Here is a 12198-nt window from a genome sequence, read left to right on the forward strand (position 1 = left end):
AAGCTGCTGTTGTGGGAAACAGCCACAAGGCGGCAGCATTATTACGTTCTCAACTCTTGTTACTAGGGCAACAGAATCTTCCTGGAGGTACTGTTCTGAGGTTGTAAATTAGAGTGGAATGTGCTGGGACAAGCCCCCAGAAGTTTATGTCTCCTTACTTATGTTTGTTTTTTAAATTTCATTTCTATTTCTTATCAGCGTAAATTTGATTAGAGTGTTTTGATTGCCTGGCTGTACAGGATCTGCTCAATGATTCATACATATGTCTGTTCATCTTCGGGTCCTGTTACCATGTATGTGATTACAAAATGTATATTTTAAAGGTATTGGTGATTATATAATTCATACAGTTTATCTGTTATATGTTGTTATACACTTAACATACATTAGTATATGTATGTTAACCCCATAGTCCTAATTTACCCATCCTCCCACCTTTCATTTTGCTAACCATTAGTTTATTTCATAAGTCTGTGAGTGTCTTTTTCTGTGGAAATATGTTCATTGGTAGCAATCTTAGGATAACATGTATAAATATTATCATAGGATATTTGTCGTACCCTTTTGAGTTACTTAACCTTATATGATTATTTCTAGGCTCAACTGTAGTCCTGAAAACGGCGTTGTTCATTTTTTTCCCCAGGCTACTATTCTATTTGGTACGTATACTACTTCTTCTTTGTCCATTCATCTGTTTATGAACCTTTTTTCTGCTTCCATGTCTTTGCTATTTCAATATTGCTGCAGTGCTCATTTGCCTGCCCGTGTCTTTCCGATTCAGGTGGTCTTAGGTTATAGGCCCAAAGGGTGACCTGCTGCATCATATGGTAGCTCAATTTTTACCTTTTCAAGAAGCTCCATTCAGTTTGCGTTAGTGCTGTTCCCACTTTACATCCCACCAGCAGCTAGAAGGTACACAGTTCTCTAAAACCCCTTCAGCATTTATAGTTTATAGACATTTTGCTGATGGAAATGACTGGTGTGAGCTGAAACCTTGTTGAATTTGAATTTGCATGTGTCTAATAATTCCTTATACTGAGCTTTAGGCATGTCCTTTTTTTTCTTTTCCTTTTTTTTTAAAGAGTGAGTACAACTTCCCTCCTCTTATTGACTTCTTGAAAAATTTCTCATGTGTTGAATTTTCTTGCCTATTCCCTACCCCAGGGCATTTTTCAGGGCAGGTGTCATTTAGAGCCCTGCAGTCCTTGTGACTATTAAGCAACCATTAGCACTGGGTTTAATGCTGCTGTTGTGGGAAACAGCCACAAGGCGGCAGCATTATTACGTTCTCATCTCTTGTTACTAGGGCAACAGAATCTTCCTGGAGGTAGTGTTCCGTGGTTGTAAATTAGAGTGGAATGTGCTGGGACGAGCCCCCAGAAGTTTATGTCTCCTTACTTATGTTTGTTTTTTAAATTTAATTCTATTTCTTTTTGGAGTAAATTTGATTAGAGTTTTTTGATTGTCTGGCTGTACAGAATCTGCTCAATGATTCCTACATATGTCTGTTCATCTTCGGATTCTGTTACCATGTATGTGAATACAGAATGTATATTTTAAAGGTATTGGTGATTATATAATTCATATAGTTTATCTGTTATATGTTTATATGCATGTAACATACATTAGTATATTTATGTTAATCCCATAGTCCTAATTTACCCATCCTCCCCCCTTTCATTTTGGCTAAGCATTAGTTTATTTCATAAGTCTGTGAGTGTCTTTTTCTGTGGAAATATGTTCATTGGTAGCAATCTTAGGATAACATGTATAAATGTTTTCATAGGATATTTGTCGTACCCTTTTGAGTTACTTAACGTTATATGATTATTTCTAGGCTCAACTGTAGTCCTGAAAACGGCATTGTTCATTTTTTTCCCGAGGCTACTATTCCATTCTGTACATATACCACTTCTTCTCTGTCCATTCATCTGTTTATGGACCTTTTTTTGCTTCCATGTCTTGGCTATTTCAGTATTGCTGCAGTGCACATTTGACTGCCTGTGTCTTTCCGATTCTGGTGGTCTTAGGTTATAAGCCCGAGAGGTGCCCTGCCGCATCATATGGTAGCTCAATTTCTACCTTTTCAAGCGGCTCCATTCAGTTTGCGTTAGTGCTGTTACCACTTTACATCCCAGCGGCAGATAGAAGGTACACATTTCTCTAAAACACCTTCAGCATTTATAGTTTGTAGACTTTTGCTGATGGCCATTTGTCTGTTGTGAGCTGAAACCTTTATGGAGGTTGGATACGCATGTGGCGAATAATTCCTTATACTGATCTTTAGGCATATCCTTTTTCTTCTTTTCCTTTTTTTGTTAAAGTGTGAGTACAACTTCCCTCTTCATATTCACTTTTTGAAAAATTTCTCATGTGTTGAATTTTCTTGCCTATTCCCTACCCAAGGGCACTTTTTGAGGGCAGGTGTCATTTAGACCCCTGCAGTCGTTGTGACTATTAAGCAACCATTAGCACTGGGTTTAAAGCTGCTGTTGTGGGAAACAGCCACAAGGCGGCAGCATTATTACGTTCTCAACTCTTGTTACTAGGGCAACAGAATCTTCCTGGAGGTAGTGTTCTGAGGTTGTAAATTAGAGTGGAATGTGCTGGGACAAGCCCCCAGAAGTTTATGTCTCCTTACTTATGTTTGTTTTTTAAATTTCATTTCTATTTCTTATCAGCGTAAATTTGATTAGAGTGTTTTGATTGCCTGGCTGTACAGGATCTGCTCAATGATTCATACATATGTCTGTTCATCTTCGGGTCCTGTTACCATGTATGTGATTACAAAATGTATATTTTAAAGGTATTGGTGATTATATAATTCATACAGTTTATCTGTTATATGTTGTTATACACTTAACATACATTAGTATATGTATGTTAACCCCATAGTCCTAATTTACCCATCCTCCCACCTTTCATTTTGCTAACCATTAGTTTATTTCATAAGTCTGTGAGTGTCTTTTTCTGTGGAAATATGTTCATTGGTAGCAATCTTAGGATAACATGTATAAATATTATCATAGGATATTTGTCGTACCCTTTTGAGTTACTTAACCTTATATGATTATTTCTAGGCTCAACTGTAGTCCTGAAAACGGCGTTGTTCATTTTTTTCCCCAGGCTACTATTCTATTTGGTACGTATACTACTTCTTCTTTGTCCATTCATCTGTTTATGAACCTTTTTTCTGCTTCCATGTCTTTGCTATTTCAATATTGCTGCAGTGCTCATTTGCCTGCCCGTGTCTTTCCGATTCAGGTGGTCTTAGGTTATAGGCCCAAAGGGTGACCTGCTGCATCATATGGTAGCTCAATTTTTACCTTTTCAAGAAGCTCCATTCAGTTTGCGTTAGTGCTGTTCCCACTTTACATCCCACCAGCAGCTAGAAGGTACACAGTTCTCTAAAACCCCTTCAGCATTTATAGTTTATAGACATTTTGCTGATGGAAATGACTGGTGTGAGCTGAAACCTTGTTGAATTTGAATTTGCATGTGTCTAATAATTCCTTATACTGAGCTTTAGGCATGTCCTTTTTTTTCTTTTCCTTTTTTTTTAAAGAGTGAGTACAACTTCCCTCCTCTTATTGACTTCTTGAAAAATTTCTCATGTGTTGAATTTTCTTGCCTATTCCCTACCCCAGGGCATTTTTCAGGGCAGGTGTCATTTAGAGCCCTGCAGTCCTTGTGACTATTAAGCAACCATTAGCACTGGGTTTAATGCTGCTGTTGTGGGAAACAGCCACAAGGCGGCAGCATTATTACGTTCTCATCTCTTGTTACTAGGGCAACAGAATCTTCCTGGAGGTAGTGTTCCGTGGTTGTAAATTAGAGTGGAATGTGCTGGGACGAGCCCCCAGAAGTTTATGTCTCCTTACTTATGTTTGTTTTTTAAATTTAATTCTATTTCTTTTTGGAGTAAATTTGATTAGAGTTTTTTGATTGTCTGGCTGTACAGAATCTGCTCAATGATTCCTACATATGTCTGTTCATCTTCGGATTCTGTTACCATGTATGTGAATACAGAATGTATATTTTAAAGGTATTGGTGATTATATAATTCATATAGTTTATCTGTTATATGTTTATATGCATGTAACATACATTAGTATATTTATGTTAATCCCATAGTCCTAATTTACCCATCCTCCCCCCTTTCATTTTGGCTAAGCATTAGTTTATTTCATAAGTCTGTGAGTGTCTTTTTCTGTGGAAATATGTTCATTGGTAGCAATCTTAGGATAACATGTATAAATGTTTTCATAGGATATTTGTCGTACCCTTTTGAGTTACTTAACGTTATATGATTATTTCTAGGCTCAACTGTAGTCCTGAAAACGGCATTGTTCATTTTTTTCCCGAGGCTACTATTCCATTCTGTACATATACCACTTCTTCTCTGTCCATTCATCTGTTTATGGACCTTTTTTTGCTTCCATGTCTTGGCTATTTCAGTATTGCTGCAGTGCACATTTGACTGCCTGTGTCTTTCCGATTCTGGTGGTCTTAGGTTATAAGCCCGAGAGGTGCCCTGCCGCATCATATGGTAGCTCAATTTCTACCTTTTCAAGCGGCTCCATTCAGTTTGCGTTAGTGCTGTTACCACTTTACATCCCAGCGGCAGATAGAAGGTACACATTTCTCTAAAACACCTTCAGCATTTATAGTTTGTAGACTTTTGCTGATGGCCATTTGTCTGTTGTGAGCTGAAACCTTTATGGAGGTTGGATACGCATGTGGCGAATAATTCCTTATACTGATCTTTAGGCATATCCTTTTTCTTCTTTTCCTTTTTTTGTTAAAGTGTGAGTACAACTTCCCTCTTCATATTCACTTTTTGAAAAATTTCTCATGTGTTGAATTTTCTTGCCTATTCCCTACCCAAGGGCACTTTTTGAGGGCAGGTGTCATTTAGACCCCTGCAGTCGTTGTGACTATTAAGCAACCATTAGCACTGGGTTTAAAGCTGCTGTTGTGGGAAACAGCCACAAGGCGGCAGCATTATTACGTTCTCAACTCTTGTTACTAGGGCAACAGAATCTTCCTGGAGGTAGTGTTCTGAGGTTGTAAATTAGAGTGGAATGTGCTGGGACAAGCCCCCAGAAGTTTATGTCTCCTTACTTATGTTTGTTTTTTAAATTTCATTTCTATTTCTTATCAGCGTAAATTTGATTAGAGTGTTTTGATTGCCTGGCTGTACAGGATCTGCTCAATGATTCATACATATGTCTGTTCATCTTCGGGTCCTGTTACCATGTATGTGATTACAAAATGTATATTTTAAAGGTATTGGTGATTATATAATTCATACAGTTTATCTGTTATATGTTGTTATACACTTAACATACATTAGTATATGTATGTTAACCCCATAGTCCTAATTTACCCATCCTCCCACCTTTCATTTTGCTAACCATTAGTTTATTTCATAAGTCTGTGAGTGTCTTTTTCTGTGGAAATATGTTCATTGGTAGCAATCTTAGGATAACATGTATAAATATTATCATAGGATATTTGTCGTACCCTTTTGAGTTACTTAACCTTATATGATTATTTCTAGGCTCAACTGTAGTCCTGAAAACGGCGTTGTTCATTTTTTTCCCCAGGCTACTATTCTATTTGGTACGTATACTACTTCTTCTTTGTCCATTCATCTGTTTATGAACCTTTTTTCTGCTTCCATGTCTTTGCTATTTCAATATTGCTGCAGTGCTCATTTGCCTGCCCGTGTCTTTCCGATTCAGGTGGTCTTAGGTTATAGGCCCAAAGGGTGACCTGCTGCATCATATGGTAGCTCAATTTTTACCTTTTCAAGAAGCTCCATTCAGTTTGCGTTAGTGCTGTTCCCACTTTACATCCCACCAGCAGCTAGAAGGTACACAGTTCTCTAAAACCCCTTCAGCATTTATAGTTTATAGACATTTTGCTGATGGAAATGACTGGTGTGAGCTGAAACCTTGTTGAATTTGAATTTGCATGTGTCTAATAATTCCTTATACTGAGCTTTAGGCATGTCCTTTTTTTTCTTTTCCTTTTTTTTTAAAGAGTGAGTACAACTTCCCTCCTCTTATTGACTTCTTGAAAAATTTCTCATGTGTTGAATTTTCTTGCCTATTCCCTACCCCAGGGCATTTTTCAGGGCAGGTGTCATTTAGAGCCCTGCAGTCCTTGTGACTATTAAGCAACCATTAGCACTGGGTTTAATGCTGCTGTTGTGGGAAACAGCCACAAGGCGGCAGCATTATTACGTTCTCATCTCTTGTTACTAGGGCAACAGAATCTTCCTGGAGGTAGTGTTCCGTGGTTGTAAATTAGAGTGGAATGTGCTGGGACGAGCCCCCAGAAGTTTATGTCTCCTTACTTATGTTTGTTTTTTAAATTTAATTCTATTTCTTTTTGGAGTAAATTTGATTAGAGTTTTTTGATTGTCTGGCTGTACAGAATCTGCTCAATGATTCCTACATATGTCTGTTCATCTTCGGATTCTGTTACCATGTATGTGAATACAGAATGTATATTTTAAAGGTATTGGTGATTATATAATTCATATAGTTTATCTGTTATATGTTTATATGCATGTAACATACATTAGTATATTTATGTTAATCCCATAGTCCTAATTTACCCATCCTCCCCCCTTTCATTTTGGCTAAGCATTAGTTTATTTCATAAGTCTGTGAGTGTCTTTTTCTGTGGAAATATGTTCATTGGTAGCAATCTTAGGATAACATGTATAAATGTTTTCATAGGATATTTGTCGTACCCTTTTGAGTTACTTAACGTTATATGATTATTTCTAGGCTCAACTGTAGTCCTGAAAACGGCATTGTTCATTTTTTTCCCGAGGCTACTATTCCATTCTGTACATATACCACTTCTTCTCTGTCCATTCATCTGTTTATGGACCTTTTTTTGCTTCCATGTCTTGGCTATTTCAGTATTGCTGCAGTGCACATTTGACTGCCTGTGTCTTTCCGATTCTGGTGGTCTTAGGTTATAAGCCCGAGAGGTGCCCTGCCGCATCATATGGTAGCTCAATTTCTACCTTTTCAAGCGGCTCCATTCAGTTTGCGTTAGTGCTGTTACCACTTTACATCCCAGCGGCAGATAGAAGGTACACATTTCTCTAAAACACCTTCAGCATTTATAGTTTGTAGACTTTTGCTGATGGCCATTTGTCTGTTGTGAGCTGAAACCTTTATGGAGGTTGGATACGCATGTGGCGAATAATTCCTTATACTGATCTTTAGGCATATCCTTTTTCTTCTTTTCCTTTTTTTGTTAAAGTGTGAGTACAACTTCCCTCTTCATATTCACTTTTTGAAAAATTTCTCATGTGTTGAATTTTCTTGCCTATTCCCTACCCAAGGGCACTTTTTGAGGGCAGGTGTCATTTAGACCCCTGCAGTCGTTGTGACTATTAAGCAACCATTAGCACTGGGTTTAAAGCTGCTGTTGTGGGAAACAGCCACAAGGCGGCAGCATTATTACGTTCTCAACTCTTGTTACTAGGGCAACAGAATCTTCCTGGAGGTAGTGTTCTGAGGTTGTAAATTAGAGTGGAATGTGCTGGGACAAGCCCCCAGAAGTTTATGTCTCCTTACTTATGTTTGTTTTTTAAATTTCATTTCTATTTCTTATCAGCGTAAAATTGATTAGAGTGTTTTGATTGCCTGGCTGTACAGGATCTGCTCAATGATTCATACATATGTCTGTTCAACTTCGGGTCCTGTTACCATGTATGTGATTACAAAATGTATATTTTAAAGGTATTGGTGATTATATAATTCATACAGTTTATCTGTTATATGTTGTTATACACTTAACATACATTAGTATATGTATGTTAACCCCATAGTCCTAATTTACCCATCCTCCCACCTTTCATTTTGCTAACCATTAGTTTATTTCATAAGTCTGTGAGTGTCTTTTTCTGTGGAAATATGTTCATTGGTAGCAATCTTAGGATAACATGTATAAATATTATCATAGGATATTTGTCGTACCCTTTTGAGTTACTTAACCTTATATGATTATTTCTAGGCTCAACTGTAGTCCTGAAAACGGCGTTGTTCATTTTTTTCCCCAGGCTACTATTCTATTTGGTACGTATACTACTTCTTCTTTGTCCATTCATCTGTTTATGAACCTTTTTTCTGCTTCCATGTCTTTGCTATTTCAATATTGCTGCAGTGCTCATTTGCCTGCCCGTGTCTTTCCGATTCAGGTGGTCTTAGGTTATAGGCCCAAAGGGTGACCTGCTGCATCATATGGTAGCTCAATTTTTACCTTTTCAAGCAGCTCCATTCAGTTTGCGTTAGTGCTGTTACCACTTTACATCCCACCAGCAGCTAGAAGGTACACAGTTCTCTAAAACCCCTTCAGCATTTATAGTTTGTAGACATTTTGCTGATGGAAACGACTGGTGTGAGCTGAAACCTTTTTGAATTTGAATTTGCATGTGTCTAATAATTCATTCTACTGAGCTTTAGGCATGTCCTTTTTTTTCTTTTCCTTTTTTTTTAAAGAGTGAGTACCACTTCCCTCCTCTTATTGACTTCTTGAAAAATTTCTCATGTGTTGAATATTCTTGCCTATTCCCTACCCCAGGGCATTTTTCAGGGCAGGTGTCATTTAGAGCCCTGCAGTCCATGTGACTATTAAGCAACCATTAGCACTGGGTTTAAAGCTGCTGTTGTGGGAAAGAGCCACAAGGCGGCAGCATTATTACGTTCTCATCTCTTGTTACTAGGGCAACAGAATCTTCCTGGTGGTAGTGTTCCGAGGTTGTAAATTAGAGTGGAATGTGCTGGGACAAGCCCCCAGAAGTTTATGTCTCCTTACTTAGGTTTGTTTTTTAAATTAAATTTCTATTTCTTATCGGAGTAAATTTGATTAGAGTGTTTTGATTGTCTGGCTGTACAGAAACTGCTCAATGATTCCTACATATGTCTGTTCATCTTCGGATTCTGTTACCATGTATGTTATTACAGAATGTATATTTTAAAGGTATTGGTGATTATATAATTCATACAGTTTATCTGTTATATGTTTTTATACACTTAACATACATTAGTATATGTATGTTAACCCCATAGTCCTAATTTACCCATCCTCCCACCTTTCATTTTGGCTAACCATTAGTTTATTTTATAAGTCTGTGAGTGTCTTTTTCTGTGGAAATATGTTCATTGGTAGCAATCTTAGGATAACATGTATAAATGATATCATAGGATATTTGTCATACCCTTTTGACTTACTTAACCTTATATGATTATTTCTAGGCTCAACTCTAGTCCTTAAAACGGCATTGTTCATTTTTTCCCCGAGGCTACTATTGCATTCTGTCCATATACCACTTCTTCTCTGTCCATTCATCTGTTTATAGACATTTTTTTTGCTTCCATGTCTTTGCTATTTCCATATTGCTGCAGTGCACATTTGACTGCCTGTGTCTTTCCGATTCTGGTAGTCTTAGGTTATAAGCCAAAGAGGTGCCCTGCCGCATCATATGGTAGCTCAATTTTTACCTTTTCAAGCAGCTCCATTCAGTTTGCGTTAGTGCTGTTACCACTTTACATCCCAGCAGCAGATAGAAGGTATACATTTCTCTAAAACCCCTTCAGCATTTATAGTTTGTAGACTTTTTGCTGATGGCCATTTGACTGGTGTGAGCTGAAACCTTTTTGGAGGTTGGATACGCATGTGGCGAATAATTCCTTATACTGATCTTTAGGCATATCCTTTTTCTTCTTTTCCTTTTTTTGTTAAAGTGTGAGTACAACTTCCCTCTTCATATTCACTTTTTGAAAAATTTCTCATGTGTTGAATTTTCTTGCGTATTCCCTACCCCAGGGCATTTTTTGAGGGCAGGTGTCATTTAGACCCCTGCAGTCGTTTTGACTATTAAGCAACCATTAGCACTGGGTTTAAAGCTGCTGTTGTGGGAAACAGCCACAAGGCGGCAGCATTATTACGTTCTCAACTCTTGTTACTATGGCAACAGAGTCTTCCTGGAGGTAGTGTTCCGAGGTTGTAAATTAGAGTGGAATGTGCTGGGACAAGCCTCCAGAAGTTTATGTCTCCTTACTTATGTTTGTTTTTTAAATTTAATTTCTATTTCTTATCGGAGTAAATTTGATTTTAGTGTTTTGATTGCCTGGCTGTACAGAATCTGCTCAATGATTCATACATATGTCTGTTCATCCTCGGGTCCTGTTACCATGTATGTGATTACAAAATGTATATTTTAAAGGTATTGGTGATTATATAATTCATACAGTTTATCTGTTATATGTTTTTATACACTTAACATACATTAGTATATGTATGTTAACCCCATAGTCCTAGTTAACCCATCCTCCCACCTTTCATTTTGGCTAACCATTAGTTTATTTCATAAGTCTGTGAGTGTCTTTTTCTGTGGAAATATGTTCATTGGTAGCTATCTTAGGATAACATGTATAAATGTTATCATAGGATATTTGTCGTACCCTTTTGAGTTACTTAACCTTATATGATTATTTCTAGGCTCAACTGTAGTCCTGAAAACGGCATTGTTCATTTTTTTCCCGAGGCTACTATTCTATTTGGTACGTATACCACTTCTTCTTTGTCCATTCATCTGTTTATGAACCTTTTTTCTGCTTCCATGTCTTGGCTATTTCAATATTGCTGCAGTGCTCATTTGCCTGCCTGTGTCTTTCCGATTCAGGTGGTCTTAGGTTATAGGCCCAAAAGGTGACCTGCCGCATCATATGGTAGCTCAATTTTTACCTTTTCAAGCAGCTCCATTCAGTTTGCGTTAGTGCTGTTACCACTTTACATCCCACCAGCAGCTAGAAGGTACACAGTTCTCTAAAACCCCTTCAGCATTTATAGTTTATAGACATTTTGCTGATGCAAATGACTGGTGTGAGCTGAAACCTTGTTGAATTTGAATTTGCATGTGTCTAATAATTCCTTATACTGAGCTTTAGGCATGTCCTTTTTTTTCTTTTCCTTTTTTTTTAAAGAGTGAGTACAACTTCCCTCCTCTTATTGACTTCTTGAAAAATTTCTCATGTGTTGAATTTTCTTACCTATTCCCTACCCCAGGGCATTTTTCAGGGCAGGTGTCATTTAGAGCCCTGCAGTCCTTGTGACTATTAAGCAACCATTAGCACTGGGTTTAATGCTGCTGTTGTGGGAAACAGCCACAAGGCAGCAGCATTATTACGTTCTCATCTCTTGTTACTAGGGCAACAGAATCTTCCTGGAGGTAGTGTTCCGTGGTTGTAAATTAGAGTGGAATGTGCTGGGACGAGCCCCCAGAAGTTTATGTCTCCTTACTTATGTTTGTTTTTTAAATTTAATTCTATTTCTTTTTGGAGTAAATTTGATTAGAGTCTTTTGATTGTCTGGCTGTACAGAATCTGCTCAATGATTCCTACATATGTCTGTTCATCTTCGGATTCTGTTACCATGTATGTGAATACAGAATGTATATTTTAAAGGTATTGGTGATTATATAATTCATATAATTTATCTGTTATATGTTTATATGCATGTAACATACATTAGTATATTTATGTTAATCCCATAGTCCTAATTTACCCATCCTCCCCCCTTTCATTTTGGCTAACCATTAGTTTATTTCATAAGTCTGTGAGTGTCTTTTTCTCTGGAAATATGTTCATTGGTAGCAATCTTAGGATAACATGTATAAATGATATCATAGGATATTTGTCATACCCTTTTGACTTACTTAACCTTATATTATTATTTCTAGGCTCTACTGTAGTCCTGAAAACGGCATTGTTCATTTTTTTCCCGAGGCTACTATTCCATTCTGTCCATATACCACTTCTTCTCTGTCCATTCATCTGTTTATGGACCTTTTTTTGCTTCCATGTCTTGGCTATTTCAGTATTGCTGCAGTGCACATTTGACTGCCTGTGTCTTTCCGATTCTGGTGGTCTTAGGTTATAAGCCCGAGAGGTGCCCTGCCGCATCATATGGTAGCTCAATTTCTACCTTTTCAAGCGGCTCCATTCAGTTTGCGTTAGTGCTGTTACCACTTTACATCCCAGCAGCAGATAGAAGGTACACATTTCTCTAAAACACCTTCAGCATTTATAGTTTGTAGACTTTTTGCTGATGGCCATTTGACTGTTGTGAGCTGAAACCTTTATGGAGGTTGGATACGCATGTGGC

The sequence above is a fragment of the Balaenoptera borealis genome (genome assembly GCF_965194805.1).
Source record: "Balaenoptera borealis genome assembly, contig: HAP1_SCAFFOLD_477, whole genome shotgun sequence".
Taxonomy (NCBI): domain Eukaryota; kingdom Metazoa; phylum Chordata; class Mammalia; order Artiodactyla; family Balaenopteridae; genus Balaenoptera; species Balaenoptera borealis.